The sequence below is a fragment of the Cupressus sempervirens genome, chromosome 6 (genome assembly GCF_028749045.1).
Source record: "Cupressus sempervirens isolate cs-2001-9-10 chromosome 6, ASM2874904v1, whole genome shotgun sequence".
NCBI lineage: Eukaryota > Viridiplantae > Streptophyta > Pinopsida > Cupressales > Cupressaceae > Cupressus > Cupressus sempervirens.
Window position 1 is genome coordinate 375,867,452 of NC_143123.1, and position 10,239 is coordinate 375,877,690.

Below are 10,239 nucleotides of genomic sequence, written 5' to 3' on the forward strand. Positions count from 1 at the left end.
CGACATCAAGAATGCGCCTTATGGGGCAATCAGAAGGCACCAATAGGAAGAAAGGTGCGAGTTTCCACGAGGATAACATCTCCTAATGAATCCACGTTGTCGAGAATTTCAAGATGAATGGAGGTGGGGGTGAAAAGTTACGACCCTCGAAAGTTTTCGAATACAATGAGTTGTAACGTATAAGCTTCTGTCAATCATAAGAACGCATTGTTATTGTATCGACTGTTTCAACCACACGGGGATCACTTTGTTGAGGAACATCATTTTAACATCGTGTCCATCATGTAGAATGCAACTCGTCCGGGATAGGAAGAGAGACGTAGCAAGTTCCTATCCCGGAGTTGGAAGTAGGCTTGGGGACCCAAAATGAAGTGGAATTGGGGAACGGGGATGCACAATCGAAAATGGGCTCCGAGAACTAAAAGAGTAGTCCAAATATAATGATGACACAGTTTAAGAAGTAAAAGAAGGGCGCAACACCGGGACTTCTCGAGAGGTTACCCATCCCAGTACTACTCCAGCCCAAGCGCGCTTAACTGCGGTGTTTTGATGGGATCCGGTGCACTAACGCTGGTATGATCGCACCCGACATGAAACTGTTGCGTTGTCACCTTAAGGCATGCATCGGGTTGCACCTCATCTGGGATGCACCTTATCCAGCACTCTGAACGTGCCTTATGGGGCACCCAGAATGCACGAGCAAGTAAAGAGCACTCCAACATTAAGAATACGCCTTATGGGGCACTCAGAAGGCACCAATAGGAAGAAAGGCGCGAGTTTCCATGGGGATAACATCTCCTAATGAATCCACATTGTCGAGAATTTCAAGAAGAACGGAGGTGGGGGGTGAAAAGTTATGACCCTCGAAAGTTTTCGAATACCATGACTTGTAACGTATAAGCTTCTGTCCATCATATGAACACATTGTTATTGTATCGACTATTTCAGCCACACGGGGATCACTTTGTTGAGGAACATCGTTTTAACATTGTGTCCATCATCAAGAATGCAACTCGTCCAGGATAGGAAGAAAGACGCAACAAGTTCCTATCCCAGAGTCGAAAGTAGGCTTGGGGACCCAAAATGAAGTTGAATTGGGGAACGGGGATGCGCGATCGAAAATGGGCTCCGAGAACTAAAAGAGTAGTGCAAATATAACGACGACACGGTTTAAGAAGTAAAATAAAAGTGCAACAATGGGACTTCCCGGGAGGTCACCCATCCCAGTACTACTCTGGCCCAAGCGTGCTTAACTGCGGAGTTCTGATGGGATCCGATGCACTAACGCTAGTATGATCACACCTAACATAAAATTGTTGCATCCTCAACTTAGGGCATGCATCAGGTTGCACCTCATCTGGGATGCACCTTATCTAGCACTCTGAACGTTCCTTATGGGGCACCTAGAATGCACGAGCAAGTAAAGAGCACTCCGACATTAAGAATGCACCTTATGGGGCACTCAGAAGGCACCAATAGGAAGAAAGGCTCCAGTTTCCACGGGGATAACATCTCCTAATGAATCCACGTTGTCGAGAATTTCAAGAAGAACGGAGGTGGGGGATGAAAAGTTATGACCCTCGAAAGTTTTCGAATACCATGAGTTGTAATGTATAAGCTTTTGTCAATCATAAGAACGCATTGTTATTGTATCGACTGTTTCAGCCACACGGGGATCACTTTGTTGAGGAACATCGTTTTAACATCTTGTCCATCATCTAGAATGCAACTCGTCTAGGACAAGAAGAAAGACGCAACAAGTTCCTATCCCAGAGTCGAAAGTAGGCTTGGGGACCCAAAATGAAGTTGAATTGGGGAACTGGGACGCGTGATCAAAAATGGGCTTTGAGAACTAAAAGAGTAGTGCAAATATAACGATGACACAGTCTAAGAAGTAAAAGAAGGGTGCAACACCGGGACTTTTCGGGAGGTCACCCATCCCAGTACTACTCTGGCCCAAGTGCGCTTAACTGCAGAGTTCTAATGGGATCCGGTGCACTAACGCTGGTATGATCGCACCCGACATGAAACTGTTGCATCCTCACCTTAGGGCATGCCTCAGGTTGCACCTCATCTGGGATGCACCTTATCCAGCACTCCGAACATGGCTTATGCGGCACCCAGAATGCACGAGCAAGTAAAGAGCACTCCGAAATTAAGAATACGCATTATGGGGCACTCAGAAGGCGCCAATAGGAAGAAAGGCGTGAGTTTCCACAGGGATAACATCTCCTAATGAATCCACGTTGTCGAGAATTTCAAGAAGAACGGAGGTGGGGGGTGAAAAGTTACGACCCTCAAAAGTTTTTGAATACCATGAGTTGTAACGTATAAGCTTCTGTCCATCATAAGAACGCATTGTTATTGTATCGACTGTTTCAGCCACACAGGGATCACTTTGTTGAGGAACATCGTTTTAACATCGTGTCTGTCATCTAGAATGCAACTCGTCCGGGACAGGAAGAAAGATGCAGCAAGTTCCTATCTCAGAGTCGGAAATAGGCTTGGGGACCCAAAATGAAGTTGAATTGGGGAACGGGGACGGGCGATTGAAAATGGGCTCCGAGAACTAAAAGAGTAGTGCAAATATAATGACGACACGGTCTAAGTAAAGGAAGGGCGCAACACCAGGACTTCCTGAGAGGTCACCCATCTCAGTACTACTCCGGCCCAAGCGTGCTTAGTTATGTAGTTCTGATGGGATCCAGTGCACTAACACTGGTATGATCACACTCGACATGAAACTATTGCGTCCTCACCTTAGGACATGCATCGGGTTGCACCTCATCTGGGATGCACCTTATCCAACACTCCGAACGTGCCTTATGGGGCACCTAGAATGCATGAGCAAGCAAAGAGCACCCTGACATTAAGAATGCGCCTTATGGGGCACTCAGAAGGCACCAATAGGAAGAAAGGCGTGAGTTTCCACGAGGATAACATCTCCTACTGAATCCACGTTTTTGAAAATTTCAAGAAGAACAGAGGTGGGGGGTGAAAAGTTATGACCCTCGAAAGTTTTGGAATACCATGAGTTGTAATGTATAAGCTTCTGTCAATCATAAGAACGCATTGTTATTGTATCGACTGTTTATGCCACACGGGGATTACTTTGTTGAGGAACATCATTTTAACATCGTGTCCATCATCTAGAATGCAACTCGTCTGGGACAGGAAGAAAGATGCAGCAAGTTCCTATCTCGGAGTCAGAAGTAGGCTTGGGGACCCAAAATGAAGTTGAATTGGGGAACGGGGACGCGCGATCGAAAATGGGCTCCGAGAACTAAAAGAGTACTGCAAATATAACGATGACACGGTCTAAGAAGTAAAGGAAGGGTGCAACACTGGGACTTCCCGGGAGGTCACCCATCCCAGTACTACTCCGGCCCAACCGCACTTAACTGCGGAGTTCTGATGGGATTTGGTGCACTAACGCTGGTATGATCGCACCTGACATGAAATTGTTGCCTCCTCACCTTAGGGCATGCATCAGGTTGCACCTCATCTGGGATGCACCTTATCCAGCACTCTGAACGTGGCTTATGCGGCACCCAGAATGCACGAGTAAGTAAAGAGCACTCTAACATTAAGAATATGCCTTATGAGGCACTCAGAAGGCGCCAATAGGAAGAAAGGCGCGAGATTCCACGAGGGTAACATCTCCTAATGAATCTACGTTGTCAAGAATTTCAAGAAGAACGGAGGTGGGGGGTGAAAAGTTATGACCCTCAGAAGTTTTTGAATACCGTGAGTTGTAATGTATAAGCTTCTGTCCATTATAAGAACGCATTGTTATTGTATCAACTGTTTCAGCCACATGGGGATCACTTTGTTGAGGAATATCGTTTTAACATCGTGTCCGTCATCTAGAATGCAACTCGTCCAAGACAAGAAGAAAGACGCAGCAACTTCCTATCCCGGAGTCGGAAGTAGGCTTGGGGACCCAAAATGAAGTTGAATTGGGGAACGGGGACACGGGATCAAAAATGGGCTCCGAGAACTAAAAGAGTAGTGCAAATATAACGACGAAAAATTAATTAATTAATATAAATTAATTAATAAACATAGTTATTAATTTTATTATTTAATTAATTAGAGTTAACAGATTTAATTTGAGTAAAATAAGGAGTTAACTGATTCAATTTGAATAGAAAAAGGAGTTAACTGATTTAACTCATTTTTGATCAACAGTGAACTGAAAATTTTTCTTTTTGAACTGAAGAGAGATTTTTTTGAGATATTTAATTTAATAAAATGAGATATGCTCTCATAATTATTTTTTCTATTTAATTAAGTAATCTATAATTAATTAGAGACACTTTTCTTATTTAATTAAATAACTTCATTTAATTAATTAGGAATGGCTTCTCATTTAATTAAATAACTTTGTTTGATTAATTAGAAGTAAGTACTCCATTTAATTAAATAATTTCGTTTAATTATTTCAAAATTCTTTTCGAAACTAGTCAACTCAAGTCAACCGTGGTTAAATTTGGTTAATTTTTGGTCAAACTTGATCTTTGTGTATGTGAATATGAGCAAATGTGAGTATGAATTCGAGCAACAATTCGATGCAAATTCTCGTTCAACCTTTCAAAATGAAGAGATGAGGGTCTCTTAAATAGACTTTCCTGGAATTCATCAAAGGTTGAGATCGATTTCAATCAGTAGTTAGCATTAAAGGTGAAGTTCAGTCATAAAGAGAGATTTCCAAATTAAATAGAGTTAACAGATTTAATTCGAATAAAATAAGGAGTTAACTGATTCAATTTGAGTAGAAAAAGGAGTTAACTAATTTAACTCATTTTTAATCAATAGTGAACTGGAAATTTCCCTTTTTGAACTGAAGAGAGATTTTGTTGAGATATTTAATTTAATAAAATGAGATATGCTCTCATAATTACTTTTTCTATTTAATTAAATAATCTTTAATTAATTAGAGACACTCTTCTTATTTAATTAAATAACTTCATTTAATTAATTAGGAATGGCTTATTATTTAATTAAATAACTTTGTTTAATTAATTAGAAATAAGTACTCCCTTTAATTAAATAATTTTGTTTAATTATTTCAAAATTCTTTTCGAAACTAGTCAACTCAAGTCAAACGTGGTTAAATCTGGTCAACTTTTGGTCAAACTTGATCTTTGCGTATGTGAATATGAGCAAATGTGAGTATGAATTCCAGCAACAATTCGATGCAAATTCTCATTCAACCTTTCAAAATGAAGAGATGAGGGTCTCTTAAATAGACTTTTCTGAAATTCATCAACGCTTGAGATCGATTTCAATCAACGGTCATGATTAAAGGTGAAGTACAGTCATAAAGGGAGATTTTCAAATTAAATGGAGTTAACAAATTTAATTTGAGTAAAATAAGGAGTTAACTGATTCAATTTGAGTAGAAAAAGGAGTTAACTGATTTAACTCATTTTTTATCAATAGTGAACTAGAAATTTCCCTTTTTGAACTGAAGAGAGATTTTGTTGAGATATTTACTTTAATAAAATGAGATATGCTCTCATAATTACTTTTTCTAATTAATTAAATAATCTTTAATTAATTAGAGACACTTTTCTTATTTAATTAAATAACTTCATTTAATTAATTAGAAATGGCTTCTCATTTAATTAAATAACTTTGTTAAATTAATTAAAAGTAACTACTCTATTTAATTAAATAATTTTTGTATAATTATTTTAAAATTCTTTTCAAAACTAGTCAACTCAAGTCAACCATGGTTAAATCTGGTTAACTTTTTGTCAAACTTGATCTTTACGTATGTGAATATGAGCAAATGTGAGTATGAATTCCAACAACAATTCGATGCAAATTCTCATTCAACCTTTCAAAATGAAGAGATCAGGGTCTCTTAAATAGACTTTCCTGAAATTCATCAACGGTTGAGATCGATTTCAATCAACGTTCAGGATTAAAGGTGAAGTTCAGTTATAAAGGGAGATTTTCAAATTAAAGGGAGTTAAAAGATTTAATTTGAGTAAAATAAGGAGTTAACTGATTCAATTTGAGTAGAAAAAGGAGTTAACTCATTTAACTCATTTTTGACCAATAGTGAATTGAAAATTTCCCTTTTTGAAATGAAGAGAGATTTTGTTGAGATATTTAATTTAATAAAATGAGATATGCTCTCATAATTACTTTTTCTATTTAATTAAGTAATCTTTAATTAATTAGAGACACTTTTCTTATTTAATTAAATAACTTCATTTAATTAATTAGGAATGGCTTCTCATTTAATTAAATAACTTTGTTTAATTAGTTAGAAGTAAGTACTCCATTTTATTAAATGATTTCATTTAATTATTTCAAATTTTTTTTCGAAACTAGTCAACTCAAGTCAACCGTGGTTAAATCTGGTCAACTTTTGGTCAAATTTGATCTTTGCGTATGTGAATATGAGCAAATGTGAGTATGAATTACAACAACAATTCGATGCAAATTCTAATTCAACCTTTCAAAATTAAGAGATGAGGCTCTCTTAAATAGACTTTCTTAGAATTCATTAATGGTTGAGATCGATTTCAATCAACAGTCAGGATTAAAGGTGAAGTTTAGTCATAAAAGGAGATTTTCAAATTAAAGGGAGTTAAAAAATTTAATTTGAGTAAAATAAAGAGTTAACTGATTCAATTTGAGTAGAAAAAGGAGTTAACTGATTTAACTAATTTTTTATTAATAGTGAACTAAAAATTTTCCTTTTTGAACTGAAGAGAGATTTTGTTGAGATATTTAATTTAATAAAATGAGATATGCTCTCATAATTACTTTTTCTATTTAATTAAGTAATCTATAATTAATTAGAGACACTTTTCTTATTTAATTAAATAAGTTCATTTAATTAATTAGGAATGGCTTCTCATTTAATTAAATAACTTTGTTTAATTAATTAGAAGTAAGTACTCCATTTAATTAAATAATTTCGTTTAATTATTTTAAAAAAAAATTCGAAACTAGTCAACTCAAGTCAACCGTGGTTAAATCTGGTCAACTTTTGGTCAAACTTGATCTTTGCGTATGTGAATATGAGCAAATGTGAGTATGAATTTCAGTAATAATTTGACGCAAATTCTCATTCAACCTTTAAAAATGAAGAGATGAGGGTCTCTTAAATAGACTTTCTTGGAATTCATCAACGGTTGAGATCGATTTCAATCAACGGTCAAGATTAAAGGTGAAGTTCAGTCATAAAGGGATATTTCCAAATTAAAGGGAGTTAATAGATTTAATTTGTGTAAAATAAGGAGTTAACTGATTCAATTTGAGTAGAAAAAGGAGTTAACTGATTTAACTCATTTTTTATCAATAGTGAACTGGAAATTTCCCTTTTTGAACTGAAGAGAGATTTTGTTGAGATATTTAATTTAATAAAATTAGATATGCTCTCATAGTTACTTTTTCTATTTAATTAAACAGTCTTTAATTAATTAAAGGCACTTTTCTTATTTAATTGAATAACTTCATTTAATTAATTATGAATGGCTTCTCATTTAATTAAATAACTTTGTTTAATTAATTAGAAGTAAGTACTCCATTTAATTAAATAATTTCATTTAATTATTTCAAAATTCTTTTCGAAACTAGTCAACTCAGCTCAATCGTGGTTAAATCTGGTCAACTTTTGGTCAAACTTGATTAAAATAAGGAGTTAACTGATTCAATTTGAGTAGAAAAGGGAGTTAACTGATTTAACTCATTTTTGATCAATAGTGAACTATAAATTTCCCTTTTTGAACTTAAGAGAGATTTTGTTGAGATATTTAATTTAATAAAATTAGATATGCTATCATAATTACTTTTTCTATTTAATTAAATAATCTTTAATTAAATAAAAGCACTTTTCTTATTTATTTAAATCACTTCATTTAATTAATTAGGAATGGTTTCTCATTTAATTAAATAACTTTGTTTAATTAATTAGAAGTAAGTACTGAATTTAATTAAATAATTTTAAAATTTTTTTTGAAACTAGTCAACTCAAGTCAATCATGGTTAAATCTGGTCAATTTTTGGTCAATCTTGATCTTTGTGTATGTGAATATGTAATGCCCCACCAAGGGATCCAAAGAATTAACTTAGAATTTCGCTAAATTTAGTAGCATTTTTTTTTTTGAAAGCAAATACCACATATAACTAATGCACAATAACAGAAGCAATAGTAATGTCCATCTGAAAATAAACATAACATAAATAATAGATTAGAGATTTTATTATTTAATTAATTAGAGTTAACAAATTTAATTTGAGTAAAATAAGGAGTTAACAGATTCAATTTGAGTAGAAAAAGGAGTTAACTGATTTAACTCATTTTTTATCAATAGTGAACTGAAAATTTTCCTTTTTGAACTGAAGAGAGATTTTGCTGAAATATTTAATTTAATAAAATGAGATATGCTCTCATAATTACTTTTTCTATTTAATTAAATAATCTGTAATTAATTAGAGACACTTTTCTTATTTAATTAAATAACTTCATTTAATTAATTAGGAATGGCTTCTCATTTAATTAAACAACTTTGTTTAATTAATTAGAAGTAAGTACTCCATTTAATTAAATAATTTCGTTTAATTATTTCAAAATTCTTTTCGAAATTAGTCAACTCAAGTCAACCGTGGTCAAATCTAGTCAACTATTGGTCAAACTTGATCTTTGTGTATGTGAATATGAGCAAATGTGAGTATGAATTCCAGCAACAATTCGATGCAAATTCTCATTCAACCTTTCAAAATGAAGAGATGAGGGTCTCTTAAATAGACTTTCCTGGATTTCATCAACGGTTGAGATTGATTCCTATCAACGGTCAGGATTAAAGGTGAAGTTCAGTCATAAAGGGAGATTTTCAAATTTAAGGGAGTTAACAAATTTAATTTGAGTAAAATAAGGAGTTAACTGATTCAATTTGAGTAGAAAAATGAGTTAACTGATTTAACTCATTTTTGATCAATAGTGAACTGAAAATTTTCCTTTTTGAACTGAAGAGAGATTTTGTTGAGATATTTAATTTAATAAAATGATATATGCTCTTATAATTACTTTTTCTATTTAATTAAATAATCTTTAATTAATTAGAGACACTTTTCTTATTTAATTAAATAACTTCATTTAATTAATTAGGAATGGCTTCTCATTTAATTAAATAACTTTGTTTAATTAATTAGAAGTAAGTACTCCATTTAATTAAATAATTTCGTTTAATTATTTCAAAATTCTTTTTGAAACTAGTCAACTCAAGTCAACCGTGGTCAAATCTAGTCAACTATTGGTCAAACTTGATCTTTGCGTATGTGAATATGAGCAAATGTGAGTATGAATTCCAGCAACAATTCGATGCAAATTCTCATTCAACCTTTCAAAATGAAGAGATGAGGGTCTCTTAAATAGACTTTCTTAGAATTCATCAACGGTTGAGATCGATTCCTATCAACGGTCAGGATTAAAGGTGAAGTTCAGTCATAAAGGGAGATTTCCAAATTTAAGGGAGTTAACAAATTTAATTTGATTAAAATAAGGAGTTAACTGATTCAATTTGAGTAGAAAAAAGAGTTAACTGATTTAACTCATTTTTGATCAATACTGAACTGAAAATTTTCCTTTTTGAACTAAAGATAGATTTTGTTGAGATATTTAATTTAATAAAATGAGATATGCTCTCATAATTACCTTTTCCATTTAATTAAATAATCTTTAATTAATTAGAGACACTTTTCTTGTTTAATTAAATAACTTCATTTAATTAATTAGGAATGGCTTCTCATTTAATTAAATAACTTTGTTTAATTAATTAGAAGTAAGTACTCCATTTAATTAAATAATTTTATTTAATTATTTCAAAACTTTTTTCGAAACTAGTCAACTTAAGCCAACCGTGGTTAAATCTAATCAACTTTTGGTCAAACTTGATCTTTGTGTATGTGAATAGAAGCAAATGTGAGTATGAATTCTAGCAACAATTCAATGCAAATTCTCATTCAACCTTTCAAAATGAAGAGATGAGGGTCTCTTAAATAGACTTTCCTAGAATTCATCAACGGTTGAGATCGATTTCAATCAACGGTCAGGATTAAAGGTGAAGTTTAGTCATAAAGGGAGATTTCCAAATTAAAGGGAGTTAACAAATTTAATTTGAGTAAAATAAGGAGTTAACTGATTCAATTTGAGTAGAAAAATGAGTTAACTGATTTAACTCATTTTTGATCAATAGTGAACAGGAAATTTCCCTT

At 33.5% G+C, this 10,239-nt stretch overlaps 5 pseudogenes; all 5 read right to left on the bottom strand.

Moving 5' to 3' along the window:
• Positions 1-468: 468 nt before the first annotated feature.
• LOC149552627 (5S ribosomal RNA) lies at positions 469-587 on the bottom strand (annotated as a pseudogene).
• Positions 588-1,185: 598 nt separating this feature from the next.
• LOC149552628 (5S ribosomal RNA) lies at positions 1,186-1,304 on the bottom strand (annotated as a pseudogene).
• A 598-nt stretch (positions 1,305-1,902) lies between these two features.
• On the bottom strand, positions 1,903-2,021 carry LOC149552629 (5S ribosomal RNA; annotated as a pseudogene).
• Positions 2,022-2,616: 595 nt separating this feature from the next.
• Positions 2,617-2,735, bottom strand: LOC149552630 (5S ribosomal RNA; annotated as a pseudogene).
• Positions 2,736-3,333: 598 nt separating this feature from the next.
• On the bottom strand, positions 3,334-3,452 carry LOC149552631 (5S ribosomal RNA; annotated as a pseudogene).
• Positions 3,453-10,239: the final 6,787 nt, after the last annotated feature.